The following is a 7,908-nucleotide window of genomic DNA, read 5'->3' as shown; positions in this document are numbered from 1 at the left end:
TTGCGGTGGTGGTGGTTTCTGCAGGTTGGCGGCCGAATGTAACATCCCGCCTTTTTCCATTTACTTTTCCGTTATACTAATATAAAGTCCGTTATATGTTTATAACATCTCCCGTTGATACGCGTTTTAAATTATCTCGTTTAGGTAATTCACGCACCCGAACGAAAGTTGAGGGACTAAACTTGACAAGGGATCAAACCCTTGACTAGGTCAAAGGGTCAAACCCCTTTCACCCATTCATTATCATCTCTATCTCTCTCTCTTTCTCTCTAGCAAGAACACACACCCATTTACCAAATTCATTCAATCATCATCTAAATTCGATCTAGGAGGCTTACAACAAAATAAACTACATATTTGTGATCCTCTCTTCATCCTCTTCATTTTGGTACCAACTTCATCTCGTTTGGGTAACATTTCTAAAACTCTAGATTTCTCTAAATTCGTGTTTTTAACTTATAAAAGTGTTAATTAGTGTCTATGGCTCAAGTCTAACACGATTATATGATTTATATGCTCGATCTCGTTGTTTTAGTGTAACTAGCATGAACTTGAATTTTGGTGTGTTGTTCTTGAATTTTGGATGATCATATGTTGTTAGATGTTAAAAGTTCATGTTCTAATTGTGTTCCTAGTATCACTAGCTTCAATTTGATGTGTAGGTTACTTTAGAAAAGTTCATGAACTCGATTTATGATTTTGGTGAATTTGGGTTAGGGTTTGATGAACTTGAAATGGACTTTTGATGCATTGAATGCCATGGATTATTGGTGGTAAGTGTTTAGTTGGATTGTATGCTTGATTACCTTCGAAACGGCACATCATTCATGTAAATTGGTTGCCCGAATCATTGAATTGCAATTATGAACTTGTATGCGATTAATGTTGAGCATTAGATGCGGTTTTGGTTGTTATAATAGGTAGATTGATTGATGAAATGTGTTTAGTTGTCTTCCTCGTCAAATTACCTTCCCAACGGTGTAAAATACTTGACTTGGTTGTTTGCGGATCATAAAATGTGTTAGTTTGGTTTTTGGTTCGTGCACTTAGGAGTTCTGCATCAGACTTGAATATCAACCTGGACGCCGTCCAGATCCTTGGACGCCGTCCCAGTATTCAAAGCTGGACGCCGTCCCAGCCTTCAAAGCTGGACGCCGTCCAGAAAATCTGGACGCCGTCCAGATGCACTGGCAGGCTACTGTCCTCGTTGGTCATTTTACGGAAAATGTTTGCTATGCTATGGACCTCCGATTCACATGTAACTTGTTCTAACATGCTCATATATGATTAAAAACCTCAGAAAATAGTTCGGGACCAGACCCGAACGCGTTGACTTTGACCCGGCCTAAGTTGACTTTTAATCAAACTTAACCAAATATTTGTGCAATCGTTCTAACATGCTTTTTATACTTGTACCTTGCATGAAACATGACAATTTGATTCACATGCTATTATGATCGAGTCTTAACGAGCCATAGGACTAATTGAACACTTTGACCTATCGTGTTCACCGATATTGATATAAACCTATTTGTTTAGGTCAAGACTAGCATTGTTCTTTGCACACGTTTACTTGTTGAAGTACTTTACTACTCGTGCACTCAAGGTGAGATCATAGTCCCACTTTTACTCTTTTTTTGAACTTACATTTGGGATGAGAAAACATAAACATTTCTTTTACTAAGTGAACACAAGTATAGGAAAACAAACATTCTACATACGAGTTTAGAACAAAATCCTCAATTCGATTATCATTAGTTACACTTGCCGGGTGTAAGCGAGAACTTATGTTGTATGGATCCATATGGGTTTGACAAACCCTCATTCAAATGGTTCGCTACCGTTTACGAATGAAATATATTTTCGAGAAACAGTGTATGTTCTAGCACTAAGTGATGGGGTTCAATGGAAGGAATGTTAAGCATTGATAATTGGGTGCTCGTGAAACAAACTTTTGGAATGTATTACTATTATCTCATTGTTGCAAATCTTGTGGTTCACTTGTACTTACTTACTTAAACCTATGATTTCACCAACGTTTTCGTTGACAGATTTCTATGTTTTTCTCAGGTCCTTGAACGATACATGATACATGCTTCCGCTCATTATTTTGATACTTGCATTGGATGTCGAGTATATATGCATACATGGAGCGTCTTTTGGCTACTTTTAAATTGTGTCGCATAAGTTTCATTTGTACTTATAACTTTGTAACGTAACTTGTGGTGGAACTATTCTTGTAAACTTTGAACAATCTTTACATTTGAAATGAATGCGACATATCTTTTGGTCAAACGTTGTTTTAAAGACTTATGACCATGTAACGGGACCTAAGTAGACGGTGCCGTCAATGACGATTTTGTCGGGTCGCTACAGATGGTATCAGAGCGTTGGTTGTAGGGATTTAGAGTTCATTGGTGTCAACCTCGAGTCATAGGGTACATTGGTGAGTCTAGACTACAACCGACATATAGACTTGAAGTAGGAATTACTTGACTACTTGTGCATTTTTACTCGAACGCTTCTACTCATATCTACTCTTAGTTCATCTTAATCTCACGTTGTTTAATTTGATTGACATGCCACCTTGACTTTATAGAATAATGTCGAATGCACATATGAATCAGGGTAATATAATTGCTGGGATTATATTACGGTGACTCATATGAACGTTCCGACATTATGGCATAAAGAATTTAAGGCGAGTCGAGGAAAAACTTCTCTTTATCTTTATTCTATATCACGGTTAGTATTATTGAGAATACTAATCAATGATATTCTTGTGTCTTGAAGGAACAATGGCTCCTCGTCGTGTACGCCGCAATGAAACTCCCGAACAAGCTCTCGAACGGATGATAGCCACCGCCGTAGATGCGGCCATGGCCGGTCACTCATCCAACAACAATAATAATAACAACCACAACAACAACAACAACAACAACAACAACAACAACAACAACAGCAACAACAACAACAACAACAATGGAGCCAGAAACTCAAACGAGGGATGCTCCTATAAAGCTTTCATGGGGTGCAAACCTCACACTTTTGATGGAACCGGGGGACCGGTCATGCTCACCCGATGGTTTGAGCAAACGGAAGCCGTCTTTAGCATAAGCGGTTGTCGGGACCAAGACAAGGTCAAATACTCCACTCACACCTTTGCTGGTGTCGCTCTTACATGGTGGAATACATATGTACAATCGGTGGGTACCGATGAAGCTCACACCCTCTTTTGGGCCGACTTGAGGGAAAGATGATTGTCGAATATTTCCCTCGTGAAGAAACCTGAAGGCTCGAACAAGAGCTAAGAACTTTAAAGGCGATCGGAAATGATCTCAAGGCTTATAATCAACGATTTTCAGAACTAGCCTTGATGTGCCCAAATCTTGTGAACCCCGAAGCTTTAAGGGTTGAACTTTACATGGATGGTCTTCCAAAGAGTATCAAACACGGAGTAATGTCATCCAAACCCACTAATCATCAAGAAGCTTTGAACATGGCCCGCAAATTGATAGAAACGGTTGACAAAATCGTAGTTCCGGTACCTAAGGCCGAGGATAAATCGGGCGGCAACAAAAGAAAGTGGGAACCCTCCCAATCAAGCAACAACAACTTTGCTAAGAAGCCTTACACCTCCGACGGCAAGAAGGGTTATGCCGGGAACCTACCTCTTTGCAACAAATGCAACAAACATCACTTTGGTGAATGTGGCAAGTTAATTTGCCACCGGTGCCAAGGAGTTGGTCATAAGGCCAATGAGTGTAAAAGTGTTGCCCCCATTGCTCGAAAGGGGCCCAATGCACCAAAAACGGGCACTTGTTATGAATGTGGCCAAACGGGCCATTATAGAAATGCATGCCCGAAGAGGAAAGATAACCCCAATACGCGCGACCGAGCTTTCAACATCAACACCGAGGAAGCCCGAGATGATAATGAATTAGTCACGGGTACGTTTCTTCTCAACAACACTTATGTTACTTGTTTATTCGATTCGGGTGCCGATAAGAGTTTTGTATCCAAGACTTTGACTCATTCTTTTAATACTCCACCACATCCACTAGATACCACTTATACCATTGAAGTGGCCAATGGAAAACTATTGAGTGCCGACACATATTACCGGGGGTGTACGTTAAACATTTTGGGTAATGAGTTTGAAATCGACTTGATACCCATGGAACTAGGTAGCTTCGATGTAATAATCGGTATGAATTGGCTAGCCAAAACGAAATCTCACATCCTTTGTGATCTTAACGCAATCCGAATCCCTATCGAGAATGGTGAACCTTTGATCGTCTATGGCGATAAGAGTTGCACCGGACTCAACCTCGTTTCGTGTATTAAAGTTAGAAAACTACTCCGTAAGGGTTGTTTTGCGATCCTTGCTCACGTTAAGAAAGTCGAGTCTGATGAGAAGCACATCGATGATGTGCCAATTGTTAGTGACTATTCCGATGTATTTCCCGACGAATTGCCGGGTCTTCCACCTCATCGATCGGTTGAATTCCAAATCGATCTTATTCCGGGAGCCGCACCCGTAGCACGTGCACCATATAGACTCGCTCCATCCGAAATGCAAGAATTGCAAAGTCAAATCTAAGAACTACTTGATCGTGGTTTTATCCAACCTAGCCATTCACCTTGGGGTGCTCCGATTTTGTTTGTTAAAAAGAAAGACGGATCCCTACGAATGTGCATTGACTATCGTGAACTAAACAAATTGACGGTTAAGAATCGATATCCTCTCCCTCGCATCGATGACCTCTTTGATCAACTACAAGGGTCTTGTGTATATTCGAAAATCGATCTCCGCTCGGGTTATCATCAATTGAGGGTTAAGGGGGAAGATGTCTCCAAAACCGCTTTCCGAACTCGTTATGGTAGTTATGAATTCCTTGTCATGCCATTTGGTCTCACTAACGCACCGGCGGTGTTCATGGATCTTATGAACCGCGTGTGCAAACCGTATCTCGATAAATTCGTTATTGTGTTCATCGATGACATATTGATCTATTCTAAAAATGAAGAATAGCACGAACAACATCTCCGACTTGTGCTTGAACTCTTGAGACAAGAACGACTTTATGCCAAATTCTCCAAGTGTGAATTTTGGTTGAAGGAAGTTCAATTTCTTGGTCATGTTGTAAGTGATCAAGGTATTAAAGTCGATCCCACGAAAATTGAAGCCATTAGTAAATGGGAGACTCCTACTACTCCTACTCACATTCGTCAATTCTTGGGTCTCGCCGGGTACTATCGTAGATTCATCGAAAACTTCTCTTTGGTTGCACGTCCTCTAACCGCATTAACTCACAAGGGAAAGAAATTCATTTGGGCGACCGAGCAAGAATCCGCGTTTCAAATCTTGAAGACAAAGCTAACCACCGCCCCTATCTTGTCACTTCCCGAAGGCAATGATGATTTTATTGTATATTGCGATGCCTCGAAATATGGTTTTGGGTGTGTATTGATGCAATGGAAGAAAGTCAATGCTTATGCCTCTCGACAACTCAAAATTCATGAACGAAACTACACGATGCATGATCTCGAACTCGGAGCCGTTGTCTTTGCACTTAAAATGTGGAAACACTATCTTTATGGAACCAAGAGTACTATCTTTACCGACCACAAAAGTCTCCAACACATTTTCGATCAAAAGCAACTAAACAAGAGACAACGACGGTGGATTGAAACTTTGAACGATTACGATTGCGAGCTTCGTTACCATCCCTGGAAGGCAAACGTAGTAGCCGATGCCTTAAGTCGAAAAGAAAGAGCGGTGCCTCTTCGTGTCCGAGCTTTAAACATCACCATTCACACCAACCTCAATAGTCAAATTCGTGTAGCCCAAGACGAAGCTCTCAAGGATGAAAACATCTCTCTCGAACACTTGAACGTCCTCACCTCTCGATTCGAAGTTAAAGAAACCGGACTCCGATATTTCGCCAGAAGAATTTGGGTACCTAGTTATGGGGACTTGCGAAGCCTTATTTTAGATGAAGCCCATAAGTCACGATACTCGATTCACCTCGGTGCCAATAAGATGTACCACGACCTTAAACAACTATATTGGTGGCCGAACATCAAAAGGGACGTAGCTACTTATGTTTCCAAGTGTTTGACATGTTCCAAAGTCAAAGCCGAACACCAAAGACCGTCCGGACTACTTCAACAACCCGAGATCCCGCAATGGAAGTAGGAAAGGATAACGATGGATTTTATCACCAAGCTACCAAAAACGACGGGCGGTTATGATACCATTTGGGTTATTGTTGACCGTCTCACCAAATCCGCACACTTCCTTGCCATGAAAGAAACGGACAAAAAGGAGAAACTTGCACAACTTTACATTAAGGAGATCGTAGCCCGACACGGTGTACCTTTATCGATTATCTCCGACCGAGATGACCGTTTCGTTTCTATATTTTGGCGTACATTGCAAGAAGCGTTGGGAACGCGTTTAGACATGAGCACCGCATATCATCCTCAAACCGATGGACAAAGCGAACGTACAATTCAAACCTTAGAGGACATGTTACGAGCTTGCGTGGTTGATTTCGGAAAAGCTTGGGACAAGCATTTACCTCTCGCCGAGTTCTCTTACAACAATAGTTATCACGCGAGTATTAAAGTCGCACCTTTTGAAGCGCTATATGGCCGAAAATGTCGTTCACCTCTTTGTTAGGCCGAAGTAGGCGACGTACAAATCACCGAACCCGAACTCATTCACGAAACCACCGAGAAGATCGTTCAAATCCGAGATAGGCTTCGGACGGCCCGGAGTCGTCAAAAGTGCTATACCGACAAAAGACGCAACGACCTTGAATTTCAAGTCGGTGACCGCGTCATGTTAAAAGTCGCACCTTGGAAGGGTGTAATCCGTTTTGGGAAACGCGGGAAGCTAAATCCGCGGTATATTAGTCCTTTCAAAATCTTGGAGCGTATTGGAACCGTTGCTTATCGTTTAGATCTTCCGCCTTAATTGAACTCCGTTCATCCTACCTTCCATGTATCTAACTTGAAAAAGTGTCTTGCCGAACCCGATATCGTCATCCCTCTCGAGGAACTTACTATTGATGACAAACTTCATTTTGTGGAGGAACCGGTTGAAATTGTGGACACCTCCGTCAAGACATTGAAACAAAGCCGAATCCCGATTGTTAAAGTCCGTTGGAATGCCAAAAGGGGACCCGAGTTTACTTGGGAAAGACAAGATCAAATGCAAAGGAAGTATCCTCATCTATTCGTGAATTCGGAAATGCAAGATCTCGAGGAAGAAACAACGACTACTACGCCTACTTAAATTTCGGGACGAAATTTCTTTTAAGGAGTAGGTAATGTAACATCCCGCCTTTTTCCATTTACTTTTCCGTTATACTAATATAAAGTCCGTTATATGTTTATAACATCTCCCGTTGATACGCGTTTTAAATTATCTCGTTTAGGTAATTCACGCACCCGAACGAAAGTTGAGGGACTAAACTTGACAAGGGATCAAACCCTTGACTAGGTCAAAGGGTCAAACCCCTTTCACCCATTCATTATCATCTCCATCTCTCTCTCTTTCTCTCTAGCAAGAACACACACCCATTTACCAAATTCATTCAATCATCATCTAAATTCGATCTAGGAGGCTTACAACAAAATAAACTACATATTTGTGATCCTCTCTTCATCCTCTTCATTTTGGTACCAACTTCATCTCGTTTGGGTAACATTTCTAAAACTCTAGATTTCTCTAAATTCGTGTTTTTAACTTATAAAAGTGTTAATTAGTGTCTATGGCTCAAGTCTAACATGATTATATGATTTATATGCTCGATCTCGTTGTTTTAGTGTAACTAGCATGAACTTGAATTTTGGTGTGTTGTTCTTGAATTTTGGATGATCATATGTTGTTAGATG

The sequence above is a fragment of the Rutidosis leptorrhynchoides genome, chromosome 5, assembly GCF_046630445.1.
Source record: "Rutidosis leptorrhynchoides isolate AG116_Rl617_1_P2 chromosome 5, CSIRO_AGI_Rlap_v1, whole genome shotgun sequence".
In the NCBI taxonomy this organism is placed as follows: domain Eukaryota; kingdom Viridiplantae; phylum Streptophyta; class Magnoliopsida; order Asterales; family Asteraceae; genus Rutidosis; species Rutidosis leptorrhynchoides.
Note: the sequence above shows the minus strand (reverse complement) of the source record.